This window comes from Rhipicephalus microplus, chromosome 5, assembly GCF_043290135.1.
Source record: "Rhipicephalus microplus isolate Deutch F79 chromosome 5, USDA_Rmic, whole genome shotgun sequence".
NCBI classification, from domain to species: domain Eukaryota; kingdom Metazoa; phylum Arthropoda; class Arachnida; order Ixodida; family Ixodidae; genus Rhipicephalus; species Rhipicephalus microplus.
In genome coordinates this window covers 194,714,094-194,741,403 of record NC_134704.1, presented here as the reverse complement: position 1 = coordinate 194,741,403, position 27,310 = coordinate 194,714,094, and the positions used below count along the sequence as shown (strand labels likewise).

The window sequence follows — 27,310 nt, the reverse complement described above, 5'->3', positions numbered from 1 at the left end:
GTCGCCGAAATCGGCCGTCCGTGACAATCAGGCAGAAAATAGTGCAGTACTTGGCCAAGCAACTGGAAGCTGGCGGGGAGGACCAGTTCCTTCGCCGCTGGCACACAAAGTTTTATTTTCGTCAGAGGTGCGAAACTCCGTACCCCCATAATCCTCTACTAACCCCTTCTCCCCAAAACATTGTGTTACAAGCGTATGTATAGCGCCAGTCGAATTATTGTAAATATGCCTACCCATGTTCACGATCTGTTGTAAATATATGTATATATGATTGTAAATATATATTTGTGGTTTTTTTTACGAATGTATGCGTAGTTTAGCACAAAATTGTATATATACATATATAGACATCTGTGTATGCGCCGATAGTTTCCTCTATGGATAATGGAGTTTGTATGCCCCATAGTGCACAAGAGTGGTGTCTAAACGAGCACTGTATGTATACAATGATGTGACGAGTTTTTTTGAGTTTGAAGTTAATAAACTTCTCTTTGTATCAGTTCAACACTGCTACTGTAATCGGACTTTCCGTTTACCGGGCACAGGTTCGCCCAAATAAACAGTTAAATTCCAACGTAAAGTCTCCTGTCTTCGGACACGTCACGACCCCGTGACAATATATGGTGTTTACCGTCCCAAAACAAAATATGATTATGAGAGACGCTGTAGTGGAGGGCTCCGGGAATTTAGACCGCCTGGGGTTCTTTAACGTGCACGCAAATGTGAGAACACAGGCCTACATTATTTCCGCCATTATCGAAAATGCAGCCACCGCAGCCGAGACTCGATCCCGTGACCTGCGGCTCAGCAGCCGAGTACTCAAGCCACTAGACCACCACGGCGGGGCAACACTGAATGAAAAGAATAGCAACACAGGTAATATATTATTCTTTAAGAGGATATCTTACTAGGTAAAATTTTTCGACAAGAAAATTTTTTACATGAAAAAGTTTTCATGCTTGTTAGTGTTATATTCATTGTTTAGAGTTTTGGCTCCCTAAATTGAAAAAGCAAGGCTGATAGACACTGAAAATTTATTGTTAGTATACCCTTACTTAGCGGTGAAACATTCATTCTTGCGGCTCTGTTAGCAGCACAGACGTATTCGCTTTTTAATGACTTTTAAGGAAAATCTTGTGTGCGTGAACGATCGCTCGCATGTCAACTGTTGCTGAGATGAAGTTCTTATGCATAATCCACCAGTTTGACGAGATCAATAAGGTTACAAGTGCGATGAGCCAGTGGTTGTAGTGGCTACTTTAGTGCGGTGATGTCTGAGCCGCAAGGACGTTGATGACTTAACTCTTGGAAACTCCAACAGTACTTACAGCGAGCACCGATGAGAAGACCAAAGGCTGCCACTACAACACAGTACTTCTGCATAAGAGAGGTGAAGTAAAATTTTTAATTCCTCATAACATAGTCCGCTTGTTGTGAGCGTATGTTTATAGCCTTTTCTCGCTAGCCTCGTAAAAAATGAGAATTCCCGCCCCCCCCCAATTCTTGCGATGTGCTCAACCACGCCATGTTTAACCAACTACTCCATGTCCCAGAGCGTTTGCTGACCACTAGCTACATGTAACCTGCATATAAGAGACCGTACGCAAAGCTTGCAGGTGTAGCTTTGCGAGCGTCCTGTAAATCGACAACATGAGAGGTTGGCTCAGAACGCATGCTCATCACAAATGCGAAAATTTGCGTGCGCTGTTCTAAAACTGCCTATACAACAGTATGTGCTCACGCCGAGCTGCCGTTGACGCGAGAAAGACATGTCAGCGTTCTTTGCTTTGCGCAGTGTGCAAATCCATGGAACCATCGTTTGTGAAGATTTTTTAATCGGAGTAACCCTGCGATAGTGTTCAGGTGACTTGTCGAACACCGCAGTTCTTGGTCACGTGTTACTTTCCATATGAAGTGAACGTGACAGGTGCAAGTGACTGAATATTCTTATTGAATTATTTTCAAGTACTGCATGCAGCTCAATGCAGGGCTATTACAGCAGTTCAATACATAAATAATATAGAAAAAATAACAATAACACCACAGGTTCTTCAACAGAACAAAGAATATAAATCCAAAGCATAACTGGGTACCAAAGTGTGGCAGCTTGGGCTAGTTGGTATGGCATGACGATAGTTATAGCGCGAGAACAAAACGACCACATTTAGACAAGACTTTTTCGTGTTTTCTTGTCTCTGTGTCGTCGTTTTGTTCTCGCGCTATAACTATCGTCATGGGTACCAAAGCAAAGAAATACACCATATAGGTCATTCTTGTAAGCAATATTGCTCGAAAAAAATTACAATAAAACATATTAGTACATGCAAAATAGCCTTAAAACTGCGCCTTCTTCTAGTTGGGAGAATATTAGCATGCGCGATGTAATTGCCATTAGATAGCCGACTCATAATCTTCAATGCGCTCACCACAGTAGTCATGCTTCAGGAAAAGCTCGAAACATGAATGCGACCAGCGACTCCCGCAGTTTACCAGCTTTTAGGTTCCTTTAGTACCACTCTTATGTTACCCCCGCCGCAGTAGTCTAGGGGCTAAGGTACTCGGCTGCTGACCCGCAGGTCGCGCGATTGAATCCCGGCTTCGGCGGCTGCATTTTCGATGGAGGCGAAAATTTTGTAGGCCCGTGTGCTCAGATTTGGGTGCACGTTAAAGAACCCCAGGTGTCCGAATTTTCCGGAGCCCTCCACTACGTCATCTCTCATAATCATATTGTGGTTTCGGGACGTTGAACCCCACATATCGATCAATCACTCTTACATGATTTTCCTTCCTGTGAATGTAAATATTTCTTGAGGTGTTTGTTCATTGGCAGTTATTTTCTGCTAGTGAAGTGTTTCCAGCTCAAATGTTCAAGTGCCCCGGTGTGTCGACACCACCCCTGTTTATGTGCTTTTTGTGTCACTGATCATGGACGCCTAATCTTTAGATGCTATCACCGTTGTCAATTCTTTCTAAACAATATGATCAGCGCATGCCAGTCAAGAAAAAACATATCAAGACTCTAACCGTCCCTGCCATGCCACTTTGAGGCTATAATTATTGCCATGCTTCTTGAGACCATAAAGATCTCCCATTTGTCTATGCATATCAATTTCAGAGTTTCGTAGTGGGAGCTACATTGGCTACATTATCGCCGTTTTGCTGCATTCAGTGGTTGCACCACTCACCGCATCATCTGGCATGTAACAGAGGAGAAGCAAACCCAATCGCAACTGCATTCACAATTGAAAGTCAACATTGTGTGTGCGTGTTCAACTCTATTGTGCTGTTCAGACATAACAGAGGCGGCGCTGGCATATCGTCGTGAATATAGAAGTGGCGGCTCGGTCGGAATCATTGGCGGATATAAAAAGTGATTTGGAGCCATGGGCGCAAAGGAGCCATGGACGTCAGAACGAAACTAAAAAGAGGCAGCGAGCTAAGGGCAAAGAGAAAAAATGAGCCGCATGCCTCAAAAAATGTACGCGTGTAAAGAAGCAATATGAAAACCATACTCAGGTTTAGGGGACATACGTAGACGCTGTGTGGATTTAGCCTGCCAGCCATTTCGTATAGCAGGCTGTGTTCGCAAACATATGCGGATGCTAGCTAAGTTTCTCCAATAATAATAACTGAACCTATCGCTAAACATACCCAGGCATAATTGAATTATTTCACAGCCATTTTTGAGTAGCATTCCACGACAAATCAACGAGACCATCACGAGTATGGCAGAAATTTTTCATCATATTCATTAAAGTTCAAACCTCGTCGCTTGCCTACAGGGCTGAGTTATCGCTCATTGCTGAGTTATCAATCAAGTAAATCCCCGAGAAAACGTTGCACAGGTTGTTTTCAAGTGCAAGAATTGAAACAAAATTTTGTGTGGTTCAGCAGTGCATTTTTTATTTGGCCTGTTTTACAGCTCCTAAGTTAATTTCTTACTGTCATCTCAAGAATAAGTCAGTGTGGTTCCACTCCATACGTTTCAGTTTGAAGCGTAATTCTCAGCTTATGAAACTCAGCAGATTATTTCAGTCATCGGGATGAAGTAATCAGTGCTGGTTTGGTATTTTATAATGAACATTTTTGTGGTTTGAGTGTGTGCAGGTTCACCTAGCTAACAGTGTGATGCCTTCAAGGGCCGCCCAGAGTGTGCTGATGGGAGTTACAAGGACTTCCATTTGGTTAAGTGATCTACTATCACATTGAGGTAGACAGAGGCTCTTACGGTACGCTTAGGAGCTTCACGAAAACCGTTGGAAGTGGTTTGCAGCAGAAGGCGGGCTGAAGCCTGCACACCTGCAATTGCATCCACAAGAAGATGAAGTATAGAGAGGTTAGTGAGGAAGCTTGCTCATTTCAATGAAACGCATGCATCATGCATGCGTTTTATAACTTGTTTCGAGTTTGGCGGCTATATTGCCCTGTTTGTGAGCACAACTGCAAATCATATTTCCAGCCACAGAATTTGCAGCCATCAGCACACTTTAATGCTTCGACGCCGCTCCTTAATTTGCTTTGACTGATGCCAGTGCTGCGAAGTGTTGGGCTCTACCTGTTTGCTGCGCCTTATAGTGTTCATTTACAGGGCCTGTTACTCGACCCCCGCGTTTGTTTTGAGAAGGTATGCTAACCTAAAGATTCCTTTGTAATCACGTTGGGACCGTCCTATCGTTGTGCAAGGGAGGGAGCAAACCTTTTTGCTGCAACACTAAGTGAATGCGTGCGCCGGAGCACCTCATCACCGACCGAGAACTCGAGAGGTCTCCTGCCCTTGTTATATTCATTGCAATGTTTCAGGTGGGCTAGTTCCAAATCCTCCCTGGCTTCCCGCAAGATTTCGCTCAAGAGACGGGAAATATTCTGTGCGAATGCTGTGTAGTTGCAATGCGGTGATTCGGAGTCATGGATGAGCGCATGTTCGATGGGAAATTGGAGCTCGCGAGCTAAGAGAATGGCTGCAGGAGTAAAGTCAGTTGAACGATTTACCGTTGTTCACGTGGCAATTGCCATTTCCTGTACACGGGCATCGAAGTCCCTGTGCCGGTCGGTGAAAGCCACCAACATCTTCTTGAGGTTTCTGTGGACGCGCTAAGTAATGTTGGCCTGAGGGTGGTAGAGGGTCGTTCTTTTGTGGCGTACACCAAGAACTTTGCAAGTGTCCGCAAATATTCTACCTGTGAAATATATTGCGTGTCTGTTATTAGCTCCTTTCGAAGACTGAAGTGAGTGAATGTCTGGAGCAGGCGCTTCCAAATTACCTTGAAATCGAGCTGACGTAACGGATGCAGCTCTACCCATTTTGAAAAATGGTCAATGACTACTATCAAGTAATGACACCCCTTAGCAGATTTGAGGTACGGGCCCATTGCGTCACCGGCAACGATTTCCAATAGGTACTTGCTTTCTACAGATTGCGTAAGTCCCTGTGATTTGCCTCCGCTCAATTTCGCGGTCTGGCAGGTAGCATAATGGCGAACGTAAGTTGTGACGTTCTTTCTCATGTGCAGCCATGTGGCGACTCGACACAACTTTTCAAATGTTCTCTTGTCATCACTGGGACCAGCAAGGCGTGTGTCATGAAAGTATGCCAAGAAGTTTTGCGTAGAGTCCGAGAAATGAAAACCCAGAATGGGGGCTCACAATCACGCGTATCAAATAAGGGTACGTACCGCATAAGCAGGCCGTCCTCGGCTTGAAAGTAGCTGCCATAGCTGTTTGTGAACCGTGTATTCCGGGTGGCATTGGCAGTGGCCAGGCCACTGCATATTTGCTTGCACTGGGCATCCATTCTCTGAGCGTCAAGAAGCTGCTGTCGTGAGACCAGTGTTCCCCATATAACTTGAGGCATTGTCAGAGCCAGGACCTCGGCGGTGGACTCACCATCTCCGGACAGTGGCACTCTAGAAAGCGCGTCAGCCACTTTGTTGCCGGTACCTTTCTTGTACTCAGCTCGGTGCTCTGTAATTATATTTCTGAAGAAAAAAAAACCCCACCGGGGCAGACGACCGCATGAGGTTTCATCTTCGACAGCCATGACAGCACCTAGTGATTGGTTCGAATCGTAAACGAGGCTCCATCCAGGTATATGCCAAACTTCTTCAGCGCGAATACGATTGCGAGGCGCTCTTTCTCTGTTACGGTGTAGTCTTTCTGCTCCCGAGAGCATGTGGCTCGCAAATGCTAGTGGGTAAAGCATCCCTTGATATTCCTGGAGCAAAACTGCTCCAATTCCATATTCACTACCATCGATCTGCACAGTGAAAGGCATGTTTATGTCAAGGAGGTGCAAGCGTGATGTGTTGACGATAGCCTTCGAAAGAGCCTGGAATGCTGCATGCTCCACGTTAGTCCAAGACCAATGGACACCCTTGCGCAAGAGCTGGTGATGTGGTCTAGTCATATCAGTGCAGTAAGGAATGAAGTGGCGGTAGAAGCCTAACATACCCAAACCCTTTGGTGGTGGATAATGCAGAATTGCCTGAAGTTTCAGTTCAATTGGTAATACAGTGCCTCGCTCGACAACGACCACCTCCGAGGTTGATTTTGTTTGAGACCAACTGAACTTTCTGGGTGCCGATGGTGAGCCCTGCTTCCTGCATTGTTTGCAATAGTGCGGTTAGGTGAATCAGATGGTCGTCGAAGGTTTGAAAAAAAGACTACCACCTCGACCAGGTAGGCCATTTAATAGTTGATGTTTGCGTCTGGAAGCAGAATGTTCATGACACGCTGAAACGTGGCGGGTGAATTGCACATTCCGAAGAGTAACCTCGTAAACTCAAACAGTTACTTGTGTCAAGTAAATGCCGTTTTATCAACATCGCACTCTGATAACGGGATTTTCAAGAAGCCCCTGCTGCAGTCAAGGGTAGTGAAGAATTTGGCGGCCCAGAAGGAAGTACAGAACAGAATCAATTGATGGGAACGGGTACGAGTCTCGGACCGTGACGGCTATAACGGCAAGTAGTCTACGCACAATCGCGCAGAGCCGTCATTTTTGGAGCTAGAACAACTGGAAACGCCCATGGGCTTAGTGATGTTCTTACGACACCAGTTGGGAACATTTCTTCGAGGGCAGCGTTCAAAAGTGCGCACTTGTTCACGATCAAGGGGCGTAGGTTGAAATGGATAGGGCAGGTGTCACCCTTGTAAATCCTGTGTCCTATTACAATGACCTTGCCAGGACCCTCTGTGAATATCGACACAGACTTCTTGGCTGTTCAATTTTATCTTTTGGCTCTGATGGCTCTTGGAAGCATTCTATAACAATCGAGAAGTCTGTAGTGGTCTCCAAGAACGGATGCACATTTGTTGCATGCAAATTAGACGGGGGTTCTGGTGAAGTAGGCACGAACATGAGTAATTTTGCGGTGAGGCCGTGGCTTTAGGTGCCCGTACGGATATTGATCACGATTCCTGACTTGGCTATAAAATTGCATCTCAAGATCACGGGGCAGGAAAGTCCAGGCAAACGTAGGAAGCATTGATAAAAATTTCTCCCATCGAGTGTGACTGCTAAACGAGCTGCAAGTCTAGAAGAGACAAGCTGAGCAGAAACCACACGCAAATCAGTGTTTACCCTTCGCAAAAGCATTCTTGATGCCTTTAACGTCACAGGCATTCTTGATGCTATCCCCGAAAACAGAAACAGCTGAGCCAGTATCCAAAAGAACCGGGACTTTTACTCCTGCCGTGGAAACCATCACGAATGGTGCTTTATCAGCGTAGGAAAAAAGAGGCGGCAGATGACTCACTGTATTGTGGGGTAGACTGTGGATTTCAGGTGGGGGGCACTCTGTAGGAGCATTGGTTCCTTGGTTCTCTTGTAGTTGTCCGAGCGTGAAAGAATGCAGCGTTATCTCTTTGGGCATGTGCTGCTTTGCTGAAGGTTTCCCGCGGCTATGCTTCCTGGCGGCTGGATGATGCAAAAACCAAAACAACCAGCGTCGGGTCTTCTGCAGCACGCCAGGCTTCTCTTGAAGACGAATCGTAGCCTACGTAGAAGCCGTATTAGGTTTTTCAGGACCTGCATATAGCACACGGGCCAACGTGGTTTTCACATACAGTACTCATTCTTTTCGTTGGAGTTCACTTTCGCACCACGAGAACTTCACGCATAAGGCCCCATGTTGGATGCCAGATGATGGCCCCGCCTCCAATCAGGGGGGTCAGCTAGGCAAATATTGCAGTGCCCGAGCCAGCAACGCAGTGAACGACAACCGTCTTTTATCCATGATTCAAAATATTCACAAACATTCTTCCGAACCAGCTCAACACGACACTGACGCACAAAGGTACTGAAAACCTGAAACAAACAATCTCCGCTGACGGCCGGTCAATGGGACATACGCAGCGAAACAACGGCAGGAAAGTCAGCGCGAAACATGACAGCAAGAAAAAATTGGTGCCAAATCTATGTGTTACACCGCAAATGCAGTCGAAAGATGACAGTTTTGCGTCTGGAGAGAGTAAACAAAACGTTTATTTGATGTTATGCGCAAGAAAATCGGTGAAGGGTATTCTGTAGGCGCTGCGTTGGAGTGCCTCGAGCGTGTAGTGGAGGTGACCGAGCGCATAGAGGCACGTTAGACAAATGCACCATCTAGAAGTTATCTTCGAAAACGAAGGTGTGCAGCCCGCGGAGAAAGATCCGTGCCACTCTTGTAGGTGATAAAGTGTAGAACGCAAAACGACGGGCAGGTGCCACCACCGGGACGTCGTAGCAAAGCCTTGGAAACACGTATTTGAGCATCGCGTTGCGCTGTCAGCGCAGCGCGATAAATGCTACATTCCTTAGAGTTACTTGTGTGTGCCTCTTTTAGTATGAAGGCAGACACAGAAAACTTCGAAGTGTTATTATGGCGCCTCAGATATGCGCAATTATTGCTTTTTAATTTTACAATTGCACAACTATGAACGCTAAAGCTTGAGCAATATTGGTGGGTGCTGCGGATGGGGTTGGCCGTTTGGTGCCGTTTGGGGTCTCGTTAGGGCGGACAGACAAATGTACAGACAGACAAAACAAAATTTTTTCGTTGAAGGTCCCCAAGAAAACTATCGTCTTTATTAACACTCACACGCAGCTCGCCGTTGACTACTGGCCATTGGATCACCTCATAGCCGACGCCCCCAAAACCGACGAGGCCTCATCTCTGTAGCACGCGCGGCGGAAACACCCTCCACGCCTAGCGCGACCGACGAAGCATCCTATCGCTCGCCTGCCCCCGAAAAAGCACCTGGGCTTGTCTCGTACTCCTTATCTCCAGCCGGCTTTCCGCCCCCTGTGGCCTTTTGGATGCTGACGCTCGTCCAGCGCATCTGCAATGCGCCTGTGTTCTCCGCGCCCTGCGTCCATCGTGCGTGCCAAAGATAAAAGCCCATCGGCCCGACAGCACGGAGCGGGGTTGAGTTGAATATTAAATTTCTACTTCATGTCTGCCTGTCCGGTGGGTTTATTGCACTCACTTGGTAAGTCTATTTTTGCCATATTTTGCTCATGGCTATGTTACACGCACCCCCGTAAAATTCGTTGCCACATGCGATGAACCATTGCAGTGTCCGCTTGAACGAAGTAATATAAATGCAGTTGCCGCTTGAACGAAGTAATATATTGGTAGAGAAGATGACATGCTCGCTTACCACATTTCAAATTTATTTATAGTTGAACTTTTACAAGTGCTATCAATGTGCGTATCTTCAGTTTTTTCATTATTTTAAAATTTTTATTGGGAAGCATTCGTTAGTTAACTTCGGTGACTTTTAGCGTATCTATCTATCTATCTATCTATCTATCTATCTATCTATCTATCTATCTATCTATCTATCTATCTATCTATCTATCTATCTATCTATCTATCTATCTATCTATCTATCTATCTATCTATCTATCTATCTATCTAGCAGCCTACGACTTTTAGCTCTCCTGGCCGTTTCGATAATGGTATCGATAGCAAGCTTGGTATGGGATAATATGACTGTATGAAGAACACATGTGACTAGTCACAATATGAAAATCATGACATTATGTCATCAATGTCATGATTTGCAATTATGGTTTGGCTGGTTTCGTATGGCATAACTCCATGGGAAACAAAAGCGACAGACCCTAGCATGAAAATCACGACATGCGTGTCACTGGTGCAAGCATGATAATAATGAAGTACGTGTCATGTAACAACATAACTACATGCCACAATCATGAAGCGCTGGCGGTCGTTTCGCTAGCATCACTTATAACAAATTTTGTATTGTGGGACGTGAGTGTATAACGAAGGTATGATACTGGTGCGAACATGACAAACATGAGATGCGTATTGAGTAACAACATGACTGCATGCTACGCTCATCATGCACTCGCGTCCTTATCGACAGCTTCACATGTACCAAACTCGGTATTACGCGACGTCAACGGACAACATAGGTAAATGACACATCGAAACATGATAATCAAGACATGCCAGCCATGTAACAACATGGCCACATGCAACACTGATGACGCACTTGCGGCCGTTTCGCTAGCTTTACATATACCAAATTTGGCATTACGAAACGCCAATGGAAGACAACTGTATGTGACGAGTGCAGACATGATAATCATTAGATGCGTGACATGTGAGAACATGACGACATGGCGCAGTCAAGGACGCCAATACATTTCGACGTGACGCGGTGCGCGTGCTCGCGGGCATTCATTTCGTCACGTCACGCCGGCGTCGCCACGCCAGGTGCCTCTTCTGCTGTATACTTGCAGGCGCGCGCCACACTTTGTTGCTTTGAGGCACGTGCGTTTCAGCAATTCCGGCGTTCCTCCGTCACGAAAAGAGGCGCACTCAGTGTCGTCTGGATAACGCATCGTCGCGAAATGCAGCATGTTGCATTTCGTGTTGGTTGCCGTCAGGCCACGTCAATGAACGCTGATCGCGCCTTGCGTGATACTACAGAGCGCACGCGTTTTGCTAACGTAGCGGCGCTGTGCCCAGCGTGCGCGCGCATCAATGCTGCATTGGAGTATATATTGGGCTGCTTGTGCTGTGCTCGCGGCCGTTTTGCTAGCTCCAGATATACCAAATTTGGCATTAGCTGACGTCAATGATGACGAAATATATGACTTTTGCAGACATGATAATATTGACACGCGTGTCATGTAAGAACATGACAATATTTTATGCTCATAACGTGCTCACGGCCGTTTTGTTGCTCCACATGTACTAAATATTGTATCATGTGACGTGAATAGATGACGAATGTAAACGACACATTCAAGCCCCGTCGCGGTGATCTAGTGGCTATGGTACTCAGCTGCTGACCCGCAGGTCGCGGGTTCCAATTCCGGCTGCGGCGGCTGCATTTCCGATGGAAGCGGAAATATTGTAGTCCCGTGTGCTAAGATTTGGGTGCACGTTAAAGAACCCCAGGTGGTCGAAATTTGTGGAGCCCTCCAGTACGGCGTCTCTCATAATCGTATAGTGGTTTTGGGACGTTAAACCCCACATATCAATCAAACGGCACATCCAAACATAATAACCATGACACGGAAGCCGTGTACGGCATCATTTACCTACCCCTTGTAACATTGTGCTGATTTTAAAATGGCATATCAACATTCCTCATTTGTGCTTCGCATATCATCAAATTCCCTCTGTACGTCAGATCTGCCAATTTTTTTAACAGCAGCTGCAATATAAAACTAGAAATGTGCGTGCGTTGTCACACACAATGTTTTTTTTTTGCTGAGATAAGCGTTGGCAACGAATTTCATGAGCTTGCGTAAACATATGCGCGAGCAAAGTGTGACAAAAACGGAGATGCTAAGTTTGTTTTTGACCCGCCAGTTAGGCAGAAGTGAACTAGAAAATTTACTGGAGAAATTGAGCTGCACGTCATTTATTTTTTGTTGAAGTGAACAAACCGTGCCGAACACTTGGCAGCGTTAGCATCAGTCGAAGCAGGTCTCATGTGTTGGAGTAAAGCTGATGCTGTACATGCCTGATGGAGGGAATGCTGAAAGGCATGGCCACTTAGTTTTTTTCATTATTTGCATACAAAAATATTTTGATATTGTTGAAACTCAGGTGGCATCTACCTGTTGTATGTTCTGTATTGTCCTTAGTGATCTGCGAAACGAAAACTTCTACTGAGATCTACGATTATACTGACATTCAGCCGTTTCTCTTTCATGGTGTGTGAGCCTTAGTCACGGTTTTTATGAACGATAGTCCTACTTGTAAAAGTGAGTTTCTTATTTAGGTAGGCTGTATCAGAAGCACATAATGTTTTTGAATATATTGTAACAGCGAGCTGTGATAAGATGGTTTTATTTACAGGAGGTGAACGATGGTCGTATGCGGCAGCACACTGCGATTGTGCCAAGACTCTTCGTCTTCCTCTGCTTCTCTTCTCTACCCTTTTCTAGTCTGTTACATTCCCCCGCAAGCAGACGAAGCCCGTAGGGCGAGTTATGATGCACAAGAAGGGTGGAAAGGTTTCAGGCGAGCCACGTGAGTGAGCTGTGTTCTGCTCGATCGTCGACCACTGGACAAAAGACGAGCTATTACGTAAGTGAGCTGGCATAGACGCTCCAAAACTACAAATGGGCCTGAATATCGTGACAGAAGCTTTTGACACAATCCACGCTTGCGTTGTGGTGTCCAAAGTAACACCAAGTCACCTTTTTCGAATAAAACCGATTCGTGACGGTCGTCGTATCGTTCCTTCGAACGACGTTGAGAGGACCGAGTACGAAGACGAGCGATTCGACGGGCATCTTCCGCGAGGCACAGGTTGTTTGATACAGAGTCGTCATTGTGTAGAATGAAGGGTAAGAAAGTGTCTAGAGGGCTTAGTGGCAACCTTGCGTAGAACAGATAAAATGGGCTGAAGTTCGTTGTTTCACGTTTTGCCGTGTTATACGCGTACGTGATAAAAGGCAGCACTTCATCCCAGTCCTTATGATTGGAAGAAACGTACATGGCAAGCATGTCGGTCAGCGTTCTGTTTGTCTGTTCAACGAGGCCATTCGTCTGTGGATGATACGTTGTGGAATGACGGAACTGTGTCGTGCACATGCGTAGTAATTCTTCAACGGCATCGGCAGTGAACTGGCGGCCACGGTCGCTGATAATAACACGCGGTGGGCCATGGCGAAGGACCATGGAGTGAAGCAAGAAGTCCGCCACGCATGCAGCGGTAGAAGAGGGAATAGCTTCGGTTTCGGCATACCGCGTAAGATGATCTACGCAGACGATTATCCAACGCTTCTTATAGTTAGATAACGGAAATGGACCCATAATGTCAATTCCTACTTGTTCAAAAGGTGTGCTGGGTGGTGTCAATGGCTGAAGGGGACCTGGTGTAGCGGTGGCCGGGCGCTTGTGACGTTGGCACGTCTTGCAGCTAGCGACGTAACGCTTCGTCGTTTCGTACATCTTGGGCCAGTAAAAGCGTTCCTGCGTGCGGTTCAGCGTTCTAATGAATCCGAAGTGACCGGACGTCGCATCGTCATGTATGGCACGTAGAACTTCGGAGCGAAGGCTCTCGGGAACAACTAGAAGAAAACGTGCTCCAGGTCTAGAGTAGTTAGTTTTATAGAGCAACTTGTCTCGGACCGTAAAGCGACCACTGTGTTGGGAGGCACGTGCGGCGGCAAAAAGAGGATCCAAGTTGAGATCGTTGCGTTGTTCTCTCTGGAAATCAGCCGCGTTGGGGAACGTGCTTGTAACAGCTGCAAGCAGTCGTCAAAATTCTCAGCATCGCAGTCAGTAGTCGCAAGAGGAATTCGGGAGAGGCAGTTGCGTCAGCGTGACGACGGCCACTCTTGTACGACACCGTAAAGTCGTATTCCTGAAGTCGCAGCGCCCAACGTGCGAGGCGGCCAGAGGGGTCACGCAAACCGACCAGCCAGCATAACGAATGGTGATCGGTAATTATCTTAAATGGCCTCCCGTAAAGATAACAACGAAACTTCTGTACAGCGAAAACAGCTGCCAGACATTCCTGTTCCGTAACTGTGTAATTGCGTTCTGATTTGCTCAGGCAACGGCTGGCATATGCCACGACATGCTCTGCGCCATTGTGACGTTGTACAAGCACCGCGCCTACACCTATACCACTAGCGTTCGTGTGGACCTCAGTTGGGCAAGATGGATCGAAGTGACGCAACAGTGGTGCTGACGTTAGTACAAACTTGAGTTGTGAAAATGTGGCGTCACACTCTGGTGTTCAGTTAAAGGTTGCATCCTGTCGCAAGACGTTTGTCAGCGGATACACGATCTCCGCAAATCGTGGAACAAAACGACGAAAATATGAGCATAGGCCGACAAATGAGCGAAGTTCTCGTGCGGACTGCGGTGATTTAAAACAGCTCACTGCTTCTATCTTGCGAGGATCGCGTCTGACGCCATCCTTGTCGACCAAGTGCCCCAGCACGAGAGTTCGACGTTCGCCAAAGCGACATTTTTTAGAATTCAGAACCAGCCCGGCTTTTTCGATGCAGTCGAGAACAAGACTGAGACGGTTGTTATGTTCCTCAAACGTACGGCCAAAGATCACAACATCGTCAAGGTAGCAGATGCATATCTCCCATTTTAGACCACGTAATGCTGTGTCCATAAATCTTTCAAAGGTGGCTGGAGCATTACAAATGCCAAAGGGCATCACATTAAATTCAAATAAGCCATCCGGAGTTATGAAAGCAGTCTTTTCTTTGTCGACGGGTTCCATAGGTATTTGCCAATAACCTGACCGCAAATCAAGCGTTAAAATAGGAAGCGGCATGCAAGCAATCTATGACGTCATCAATTCGTGGCAAGGGATATACATCTTTCTTCGTCACAGTGTTTAGACGCCTGTAATCTACGCAGAATCTCCAGGAACCATCCTTTTTCCTGACAAGAATTACCGGGGCTGCCCACGGGCTGGATGACTCTTGCACGACCCCTTTGTTCAGCATGTCCTTTACTTGTTCGGCGATAACTTTGCGCTCAGAGGATGACACTCGGTAGGGCTTTTGGCGGATGGGGTGTTCAGAGCCAGTGTCTATTCTGTGACGAGTGCGGGACGAGGGTAACTGAAGGGGTGCATCTCTATGTTTGAAGTAGAAAGCAGCAGCATGCCGGGAAAGGACCTGCACCAGCGCTTGCCGTTCCGTCGTACTGAGAGTCTTCCTGATCATAGCGAGCATTAGATCTTCATTATGGCGAATATCACAAGCAGAGGAAGAGGTGGGGAGGTCCGTAGCTATTGCTGCTATCGAGTTGCATGAGGCTTCATCAAAGAGAGCTATCTTCATCCCGCGAGGAAGCACAACCGGCGTGGCAGAACAGTTCAGCGCCCACAATGTTGCTGCTCCTTTCGTCATGCACACAACAGAACAAGGCACAAGTATGTCCCTCTTGAAGCAATTCTTGCGCAGAGGCCCCACTACGAGGTCAACACAAGCATCATCAACAGCTGTGGAAGAGACTTGAACGGGTGTCAGGCACCAAGATGGTGCTATCACTTCATCAATCACACTAAGTGTGTTCCTGTTTTCGCCACGGTAGTCTTCTTCGGAAAGCGACGGTGGAAACAAATTGTTTAGTGATATTTCCCCACTACCACAGTCAACGGAAGCACAGCATTGCTCCAGGAAATCAATACCAAGAATGACATCGTGCGAACAACGAGATAGAACCAGAAATTCCGATACAAATACTTTTCCAGCCAATGAAACAATGACAGCACATACACCAAGAGGATTGAGCCACTCGCCGCCTACACCACGAAATGTGATTGTATCGTCCCATGAAAACACGACTTTGCAACCTAAGCGATTTCTGAAGGCGAGGCTCATCACTGACACAGTCGCCCCAGTGTCAACTAACGCCATCGTCGGTATTCCATCAATCAACACATTCATTTTGTTTTTGATCATAACAATAGGCAGAGGTATATCTTGAAAAGACCGTCCGGCGACCTCACCTCCATTGGCCGCGGATGCTAGTTTCTCGGCGGCGGAGAAGAACGACGCAGAGGAGACGGCGAGCGACGACAACGGTTGGATGGTGGTGTCAAACTCCGCTCGGATGCTGGCGAATCACCGCGTCTGGTCTCGCGCAAAAAACGGTCCATTGGAAACAAGTCGGTTGTCCGCAGGTCATATGAAGCACCGGGTCTTGGTGGCGAAGACATGGCTGGTGTCCTTCGTGATTGGCGCCGTTGTTGGCGGCAATACCGAGCAATATGCCCAGTGAAACCACAGTTGTAGCACACGGGAGGGTCACGGTTTATACTATATTGAATGGAACAAATCCTGGGCCGCTGTTGTCGGTGAGGAAGTTCGTTATCACGCAAAGAACGGGTTTCTGCCACTCTCTGGAATGCATTGTATTCATCGTAAGTCACATCATAGTAGTAGGGTCGGTACTGTCTTTACCGCAGCGGGACGTAGTCCGGCTGAGAACCCTGAGTATAAGAATGTGGCTGTGCTCGTCGTGATCGTGCGTCATAGGCAGATTTCTATCGTATAGACGTGGCTGATACTGAGGTGTGGCATCAGAATCCTCAAAGCCCTCCGCCACTCGGTGCGAGGAAAATGAAGCAACGTTTCGCTCGAACTCTGGTGGCTGATAGGGAGGATGAGTGCTTGGGCGGTTTACCACTTGCGCGTACAGGCCGAGTTCTTCACGTGCGATCTGCCGGATTGTTGTTGCAAGATCAAGTGCCTGATTGCTGTCTATGCTCGCGATGGTCGTCACATTGGGCAGCCTGCCGAACTTTGGCGTGATGCGCCTCGTCTTTAGTTGCTCAAAATAGCGGCAATGACGAATGACATCGGTGACAGATGTCAAGGTGCCTTTCGCGATGAGGAAACTGTAAACATCCTCGGCGATTCCTTTTAGAATGTGCCCGACTTTGTCTTCATCAGACATTCCGGAGTCAATGGTCCTACATAGCTTTATGACTTCCTCAATGTAGGTCGTGCAAGTTTCACCTGGCACTTGAGCGCGTTGCATTAGCGTCTGTTCTGCTCTTTTCTTTATCGTTGTTGGGTCGCCGAAACGCTCTTTGATTTCAGAAACAAATCTGTCCCACGTCGTTAGCGTTTCCTCCCGATTCTCGTACCACATTAATGCAGTATCGGTCAGAAAGAACACGACGTACAAAAGCTGAGAAGCGGCATCCCATTTGTTAACGGCGCTCACCCGTTTGTAATGGATGAGCCAAGCCTCGACGTCTTCATCTGGTCTGCCGGCAAAGGGACGAGCATCTCTCAGTTGTGGAGCCGAACTGGTCGGCGCAGAAGTCGAGAGGGGTCGGTGTTCACTTGCGTTGTGGGACATGTCCAGCCCAGATGGATTCGGTGGAAGTCCAGCAATGCGACGGCTCCGTCGAAGAACTTGCGGTTCACCTTCCGTCTCCGGGTGTCGATTACCCAGCACGTCCACCACAACTGTAACAGCGAGCTGTGATAAGATGGTTTTATTTACAGGAGGTGAACGATGGTCCTTTGCGGCAGCACACTGCGGTCGTGCCAAGACTCTTCGTCTTCCTCTGCTTCTCTTCTCTACCCTTTTCTAGTATGTTACAATATGTATTTTTTCCAAGTACTTCCTTAGTGAGCTAATAATTACCTGCCGTAGTTCAGCAATAGGCATTTAATATGAAGAGGAATAAATCTGTACTTTATTTATTTTTAGAGCAACAAAATAGCAAAATTTTGTGTGCAAATTGATTTCCAATATTGAAGTGTGAGTGTGAATCAAACATTCTTGAACATTTGTTGAATATTTCTTGAATACTTCAAATGAAAGTTACAAAAGGTAAGCTGCAAAAGATTTCTGAGTCCTTTACTATAGGATAGGTATATGACATTGTCTTTTTGGATAGGTATGTGAATATCTGAAGGGAAGGTGCTCTCTTGTTTTATCAAGGATGAAGCAGTGCAGACCGGATTGTATTTGCTTATCAAAATTGGTGTAACTAATGTGGTGTCGGCAGCAGTTCACACGTGAAAGGTCCCTCCTCCTCCCTACATCAACTTATGTCGAGGTCCTTCTGATTTGGTGAACAAGGGCGTGCTCCTTTCCAGTCCAGAGTTGCTCGTCTGCCCTGCATATGTCTGTGTATCAAAACACCTGAAATTTTAGATAGTGAGAAGGTCTATAATTTTTTTTCAGACGTATGAGCCACTAATTAGTCCGGCTCTTGAATATGCCGACGTAATTTGGAGTCCCCAGCACAACGTTCTCATCAAACAATTAGGGGAGTTCAGAATTTAGCAGTCTAATTTATGTTTTCATTTATTGTCGGCATACCAGTGTTACAGTTCTGCGTAAAAAAGCCAGGCTGTGTTGTCTTGATAAATGCAAAATGATTTTCTAACTTAAATTTCCGTATCATTTGTATATTGAGCATTCTAAAATATCCGTAAAAGAACATCTCCTTCAACCCTTCAGAAACTCCTCAAGAACTAACCACAACAAGACAATACGGCTGCCTAAAACTCATTATGACATTCATAAAAACTCTGTTTTCTCATCATCAATAGCATACTGGAATAGTCTAACTTGTGCGGGGAACGGTGAAATGATGGAATCTTATGTTCGAGAAATCAGCAATATTTTTTGTTCTGGTTATGTTATAACATTTTAGTAATATGCTCGCATGATATATAAACTTTATATTTTTGAACCTGATGCCAACCATCCAGCATTGAACTGATTTTTTATTTTTTTTATTTTTATGTGGTCGTCGTTTTCGCCAAAATTGTAATAATTTTTATTACTACTCCTGATTGGACCGAAATGGTCTGTAGTATATTGAACTATACAAAAATAAATAAAAACATTAAATGAAGCTCCCACCCCTGCCATGCAGGCTTGCAGCAGCTCTTTCGTTCGTCAATCTGAATATGCCCTTAGCATAGCCCATGGTGAAGCATATTAAAAAAATAAGGGTTGACTGTACTGGCACAGTGCATGTCCATGTTGCAACTACCATTTTCTCAAATGATTGCAATTGCTACCGTAGCTTGAAAAGCAGCTTTGCCGCATAGTGAAATCGTATTGAGGTAAAGCATTTAAAAAATCTGAAGGGGCCGCAGTAAATTGACATTGACTGTTGTCCTATGTAAGTTATATTAGTAAAACTTTCAGTGTAAAATAGTGCATTTGTATGTGCTATTCAAAAATATTTGAAAGATCGAATATTTCCACACTTTTTTCTCTGTATTATAAGGGCACAACTCTGCAACAATTATATTTAACATCATTTATCGAATTGGGCATTATTGTGTGGAATTGTACTTTTTTTCCATGCCCTGCAGTGCTGCCTGAATCCTTGTGAAAATGGAAGCAACGCAAGTCAATCCAAAGATTAGGGTGAGATCATACGGGAAAAAAATTAAATGAGAAGTCATTTTCAGGCCTACAATACTGTGCGAGCCTGCTTTTTTTCCCAAAGGCACAATAAAGTGCATGTTTTCATCCACAATGCATTTATTTACGTAAAAAGAAGGAAAACACTAGGACCCGTCATGCAAAAACACACCATCCTGGGTTCTTATCAAACCATGCCAGTCCGAGTTTCCCAAAACACACCAGCCCGAGTCTTGCCAAAGCACACCAGTCAGGGTTACACCAGAAAACGGTCGTATACACCAGCCCGGCCTTATATGCCAGAGACCGTGTCGTAATTCCCGCTCTGGTGGGAACGGGAAAAACACACTAGACACGGCCTGGTAGATTTTTCAACTGGGAGCAACGTGGAATTGTCGCAAACTATTTACAGATACTGCTGTCTCATGTTTGAGATATTGCAGGAGTGGTTACAATAAACGAACAACAACAGCAAAAATAAAAAACAAAAACATGTAGTTAGACACATGTTCAACACACAATAAATGATCAAACAAAAGAAACAACAGCAAAATAAAAAAACACCAAATTACGTAATTGGACACTTATTTAACAAACAGTGCATGCGGTACCCGTTTCAAAGTAGTGTCCAGATTATTCCGTGTCATTTGTATACGAAAAAAAAGAGTATTTATAACAATGAATGAAACATCTGAATGGCACAATGTTAAACGAATTGTATCGGCGAGTTACATGGGTAGGATGATTGGTGGACAAAATGGGTGTGGCTATGCTGGCGGAATTGTGCACGATGTTATGTCGCATGGTAAGCCGTTCACACAAACGTCTGTGGTCTAAACGGTTTAGCAATAAAGCATGATAATGCTCTGAAGAGGAGAAATCACGGTCGTAATGATTGAAAATGAGTCGAATCGCTTTTCGCTGGTTGGCCTCAAGTTTCTTTATGTCAATTGGAAGATTGGTGACCACACAACACACGCATATTCAAGAAGCGGCCTGGCCAGTGATTTGAAGGCTATAAGCTTGCATTCGTTTGTGGCGCCCTTTAGCGTTCTTTTTAGTAACCTCATTTCTTAAGTGATTTTGCAGAAATAAGGTGGTTGTGTTTGTGCCACTTAAAGTTTGGAGAGAATACGACACCAAGATACTTTAATTCCTGAACTTTTTTGAGTGTGTGATTGGAGTCGCCATATCTAAATTGCAATGGCTCGTTTTTAATTGTAAAAGTTATTGTCATGGTTTTCTGAAAATTAAGCTCCATTTGCCAAGTTATACTTCATTCGTCAAAAGAAAACACATCATGCAACAAAATTTCGTCAGTGACGCTACGTATAATGAAATACAATATACAGTCACTGGCGTATAGGCGGAACTTACCTGGAGTGTAAATGACAACCTGAGGGACATAGTGTAAATTATGAATAAAAGGGGCCCCAACACAGAGCGTTGTGGAACATCTGAGGAAATATGAGGTTGTGACGACTGTTCGTCATTGTAGCAAACAAACTGACTCCTCACGTGCAAATGATCCGTAATCTAATCAAGTAATTTGTCAGCATATGGGCCTGTAAGAAGGTTACGAAGTTTGAGCAGAATTTTTTTATGACATACCTTGTCAAAAGCTTTGCAGTAATCAATAAAAATGGCATCGACTTGTTCGTGGTGATGAGGGGATGTCATGTGTAAATTCGATGAATTGTGTGACAGTGGAAAAACCGCTGCGGAAACCATGCTGATGCTCTGAAAGGATATTGTTGTAAGTTAGGTATTGAATAATGTGCCTGTGAATGATGTGCTCGAGTAGCTTGCAGCTCGTGGATAATAATGAAATCGGTCTGTAGTTAGAAGCGACTTCCTTCTTACTCGATTGGAAAATAGGAACAACATTAGCGATCTTCCAAAGTCGCAGGACCCATCCGAAGTCAAGTGATTTCTGGAAATAATTATGAGCCATCGTGCAGACCATTCAGAATACCTTTTTAGAAAAGCGTTAGGGATACAGTCTGGACCGGCACTTTTAGTAATATCTATGTTGAGTAAGAGATTATGAACTACGAGCAGCTTAACTCAATATCCGAAATAGCTACCAATACAGAAGAGTGACAACAGAAGGAACATTGCTGTTATCAGCGGGGAAAACAGAATTAAAAAAATTATTGAAGGCCTCCGAGATCGTCTGAGCATCTGAACATACTTCGTTTTCAATAATGAATAAGCATGTTCTCCTCGATGGCGATTGTCTCCCAAAATTTGGTTGGATTTTCCCTATTGAACGTTCACAGCGTGTTATTGTAATAGAAATATTTAGCTTCATGCAATTGAATTTTGAGTGTTGCATTTAACGCACACAAAGTGAATTGATGGTTTGAATTGGAGCGGCATCCATCGGTGACGTAATCACTTTATGCAGCGAATAAACTGTATTTTTTCTCGGTTGTACCATGGGTGTTTAGGATTGCGCTTCATGCATTTGTTTGGCACAAGTTTATATATGCAGTCGGACACATTCGTGCCAAAGTGTTCCACGAACGCATTTACACCACGACTGTCGCTGGAAAGGAGAAAATTCGCATAAGAATCTGCTAGCAGGGAAAGTACGCCTTCATTGTTGGCACGTGAAAAATCTGTAACAACTTTGTATTCTGGTTTCTTAAGTTCGTAGTCAATAGAAAATTGAACAAAGACTGCATTGTGGTTCGAGATACGCTCTACAACCTCGCTCTCTGAGTCATCATTCAATTGGTCAGTTGTAACAAAAACAAGGTCCCGGATTGAAGGACTTTGAACAAATTGAGTAAAATCATCGGATACAGCGAAGTCAATCAATGAATTACAGAGAACCTTGTCACAGCTGGTCATAGTGAAGGACTCCCAGTTATTGTGGGGTGCGTTGAAGTCCCCGCATATGATGAGTTTACCGTCAAGAAGCCTCTGCTTGACGATGTAGTCTGCGATTGCCAATATGCAATGGTCATCTTCGTTTGGTGGCCGGTAAACAGCCCCAATCACTACAAACGCCCTGCATACCCTGATCTCACATGAGACAGACTCTGTTTCGAGGAGATCAGGCATTGCTGTATATTCAATGTCGTTTTTGATAAAGAGCGCCACGCCACCACCTCGACCACTCGACCTGTTGTTTCGAATAACCGAGTAACCAGAGGGCAGAAATTCCTTTTCAGAGATGCATTCATGAAGCCAGGTTTTAGTGACGCATATTATTGACGGATTATGACACTGTACTAGGCAACTGAAGTCAATCAGCTTATTTACAAGGCTGTGGGCGTTAAAACCCAGAAGCACTAGGTTTTCTGGTTCATTGTGTCTGGTGTCAGTTTATTGCTTTCTTTTCCTTTTTTTGTCTTATCTATGCTATCATGCACCGGGATTCTCTCGTCATGCGCACCACCCCAAGTGAACAGTTTTTCATAATCGTTATTTTGTTCGAGATACATTGACCTGTTGACCTGTCCTTCTAAGTTCCGCAGTGCTTTCCCATAAATTCTTGCGTGCTTGCCTTGTAGTAGGGGAGTAGTCTTCCGATACAAAGTAGCTACTGCCTCTTAGACTAAATCAATGTTTTAGTATGTTTAATTTCTCATGGTGATAATAATTTCTCACTGTGATAATAGTTTGATAATAACCGCTCGATGCTTGTTACGCTATTTGCGACCTAACATATGATTTTTTTTTGTAAAAATAACTTTTTCACATAATGTTTCAGTGAACACAACCTTCAACACCAACTGCGACAGTTATTCATACGTTTCTTTTGGTTTTCTAGCTATCCCAAAAATAATTAGGTTGTTACGGCTGCTGTCAACAAGCTTTCTTTCTAAAACTGTAACTCGTGAATCTAGGTGATGCGTCAAATTCTTGATTCATCTATAGCAGATGTAGCTTCATCAACTATCTCTATTTTGACATCAATATTCACCAGCCTTTGTTGAATATTTTTCTGGCCCTCAAGCAGTTAAGCTAGTACCTGCTGAGTGGTAGGCCCTGGATCAGGCTTGATGTCACCATATAGCACGAGTAGCGACAAGACGAAGTCACAGGCAGTAAAGTGCAATTTAGTAAGTCTACGTGGGCACTTCAGCTAGACAAGGCAAAGGTATTTGGATGTAATTGTGGAAGCATTGTTACTAACCTGCATGAAAAACAGGAGTGGATTTGACATGGTGCTCGCTGGATGCCAGCCGACGTGCCCATTGAAGAAATCTAATGGAAATGGGGCGTTTATATCTTTGCTCAGTGTAATCGATGAGGTTGCACACGGGTGTCTCCAGTCGGCACCCAACCTTAGGAATTCTTTTGCGCAGTCTCCATAGATTGCTCATGGAACAGGCGTTGATTTGATTCATATGTAGGGTTTAACGTCCCAAAACCACAATATGAATATGAGAGACGCCCTATAGGAGGGCTCCGGAGATTTCGACCACCTGGGGCTCTTTAACGTGTACCCAAATTTGAGCACGCGGGTCTACAACATTTCCGCCTCCCTCGGAAATGCAGCCGCCGCAGCCGGGATTCAAACCCGCGACCTGCGGGTCAGCAGCCGAGTACCTTAGCCACTAGACCACCACGGCGGGGCATGAAACAGGCGTGGATACCATGTTCTCTGTGCTGGCTTCGGTAGTCGAGGCAATCAGAGCAAGCTGCATGAAAAACAGGAGTGTATTTTACATGGGGCTCGCTGGATGCTAGCCGACGCGCCCACTGAACTAATATTGCTACATCGTGTCACTTGTGTGACGGTACAAAAGCAAATAAAAAATTGGCCCAAATCCACGCGTTACACTGTAAATGTAGTCGAAAGACAACAGTCTTGCGTCTGGAGAGAGTGAGCAAAAAGTTTATCTGATGCTCTGTACAAGAAAATTGGTGAATGGTATTCTGAAGGCGCTGCGTTAGAGTGCTTCGAGCGTGGAGCTAAGGTGAACAAGCGCATCTAGGCCCGTTAGACACGAGCACTATCTGGCAGTTATCTTTGAAAACGAAGGAAGTGCGCGACAGCGGAGAAAGATGCGCACCAGTCAAATCAGGTGTAGAATGCAAAGCAACTGGCAGGTGCCACCACCGTGTCGTCGTAGCGAAGCGTTGGAAACACCTTCTGGGGCATCGCGTTGCACTGTCAGCGCAGTGTGATAGACGCTACAGTCTTTAGAGTTACTTGTGTGTGCCTCTTCTAGTATATAGGCAGACACACAAAACATAGACGTGTTTTCATGGCAACTCAGATTTGCGCAATATTTGTTTTTTTTTAATTCGCAATTGCACAGCTATGACCGCAAACCTTGAGCAATATTGGTGGGCGCTGCGGATGGGGTTGGTCATTTGACCATCACCTTTGAGGTATCGTTAGGGCGGACAGACAAATGTACAGACAGACAGACAGACAGACAGACCAAAATTTTTCCGTCGAAGGTTCCTAAGAAAGACTATCGTCTTTAAAACAGAGCGCAGACGGCAGCCTAGACTTGCCAGGTATACCGATCACAGCCGGGTCACCTAATTATTGGGCGAATTGGCCGGCTGCTCTTCAACACGCGGCGATATCGCATACAGGACATTTACGTTCGCTTTAATTGTGGCTAGCTACTGTTACACAAAACTAAGAAGCGTGTCGTCTGGCACTCGTCGATTGTCTACGGGATGCGTTCGTACTGGTGGGGTTGCCTGCGAAGTTGCGGGTACTGCCGTAGTCCTCTCCGCAGGGGTGTCCGAGAACTCTCGAAAGGTGTCCTTGTTCTCCTCACCCTTGGACATTAGAAATGTCTACTGCTCCGAAGAAAAGCTGATCTTGGTGACGATGCCACACCACCAGACCCAGTGCTGTGTGTACATTGCTGGCATACAAAACAGGTCCTTTCTGCCGCACCAAAGTTCCTGGAAGCCCTTGTGTTCCTGGAAGCCTCTGTAACTTTGAACAAGAACACCGTCACCTACAGCAAATGCCGAGCTTAGGAACAGTATTAGCTGGACTCAATAAATTGCTGTTGGAGAAGAATTCCCCTATTTCTCACTTGAAAATGTCCAGTGTGGAACGAAAATGGCAAACAAACATAAAGTCAGCTGGTGCTTCGTTCGTCGTAGCATGCAGTGTGTTCCGATAAGCAAGCAGAAAGTTATAAAGGCTGACCTGCCCTACTGAAACGTTCCATTAGAAATCTTACGGAAAATATATGGACTCCGTAACATTTCCTTATGCTACATATGGAAAAAATATGGAGTTTTATGGAAATATACGGAAGTTGTATGGCATTTACGGAAAGCTTCTTATGAAGTATAAGAAAGGATAAGGAAATTGTATGGCGTATACGGAAGGCTTTTTATGGAGTATACGAAAAGATAAGGAAAGATAAGGAACCTATGGAGCATACGAAGAGTTCATGATGGAAGATATGGAAGGATAAGGAAAGTGTATGGAGTGTACAGAAGCTTTCATAAGGAAAATGCAGAATGTAAGGTCTTACGAAAATATACAGATTTTTTAAGGTGCTTACGAAAATGTGCAATAGTGTATGAAAGGCATGTGGATTGTTGCAAAAATGTGGAAACTTTACGTTGCTGTCACATTTTCAGCAGGAAATCCGAGCTCTATAAAGTTATAAATGAATGAACAGTGACATATGACATATATAGTACAAAAGAATAACGCAGGCTAGTCTGTGTTGTCAGTCACCGCTGTTCGCCCTTTTCCAGAATGAATACAACTTCTGCAGATGACCAGGTGCTAAAGTCTGTCACACGTAAAATGTGTCATTCACAAGGAATGACAATAACTGTCATTTTACTTGCATGCTGTCACACGAAAACAAATCAAGCAAAAAAGCATAACTTGGGGCGCGTTTTTTGATAGAAACAATAATAATGAGAAATAAATTCAATGTGGATGAACTTGTCAATATTAATGAAATTGTCCTCATTAACATTGGCAAAGACAAATGTCATTTTAAAATATCGACCATGAGCTTAGCTCTCCTGAGCACCGACAAAAGAAATGAAAATCTATGAAAACTAATTGCATGTAGCCTAAAAATATTTTTTTATTGATAGTATGTGCTCCTACAATATAAATACAGCTATACACAACTTGCCACAGCTTCACGACATAAACGAGGTAGGGGCAGAGAGAGTGGTCAGAAAAATAATTAAGTATGAGAGCACAACTGATATGTACAAACACATAATGGTGCTTATCATTGATGCACGGATGGTCGCGTATAGAGCTGGGTCGTTTTGAGATTTTCAAAAGCATTGTTTTAGACCACCATGCAGATTAGGCTTCAATTGTAGTGCTACATAAGACAACTTATGGGCCAGCTTTAATGAATAAGAAGATTATAGGTTAAGCAAATGCTTTAAAATATATCATATCATGGCTGCATGGACGCATACAAGCTATGTAAAGCGCAATAAAGTGAGGACGCATGAGCTTTTCTTGATGCTTCAGTTCTACATAGATGCTTCAACTGTGCTGCAAATAAATTTAACCAATGTCTGTTTGTGCAACATTGTCCATTTTAAACTATCTATATGTATATATAAAATTCCTACTGCGAGTTAAGCTACGTAGCACTCCTTAACTCTTCCTTTTATTAAGGGCAATTTTTCAAACAATCAACATTATTCATTTTTTGTTTCATGACTTCGTGCCCGCCATTCTTGGTTTGGCTCGATCACAATTGTGCAGCCCTTATTTTGGATGAATCAAAAAACATCAACCAAAATATATTTTGGAACTGCTTCTCAGTGATATTGCCTTCCCTCAACTGCCACAGCTTGAGATGAGTCATATAGCAACTCTCGCGCATACCTAGGGCCTACCCTTCAAGAAACTGGTCCGGCTGTGAAATGCTCAGTTTTTTTCTCAAATAAACTTTTTGGTTTGAGTTTTCTCACTTCTCGAGTCTCTTCACAATCAAGCAGACCCAATGTTCCCCTTAGTCCTT

The 27,310-nt window shown here is 44.8% G+C and overlaps 1 protein-coding gene across 1 annotated transcript in view; it reads left to right on the top strand.

Moving 5' to 3' along the window:
- Positions 1 to 27,310, top strand: part of LOC142817619 (uncharacterized) — a 205,072-nt gene that overhangs the window by 70,670 nt on the left and 107,092 nt on the right. The window lies entirely within an intron of this gene.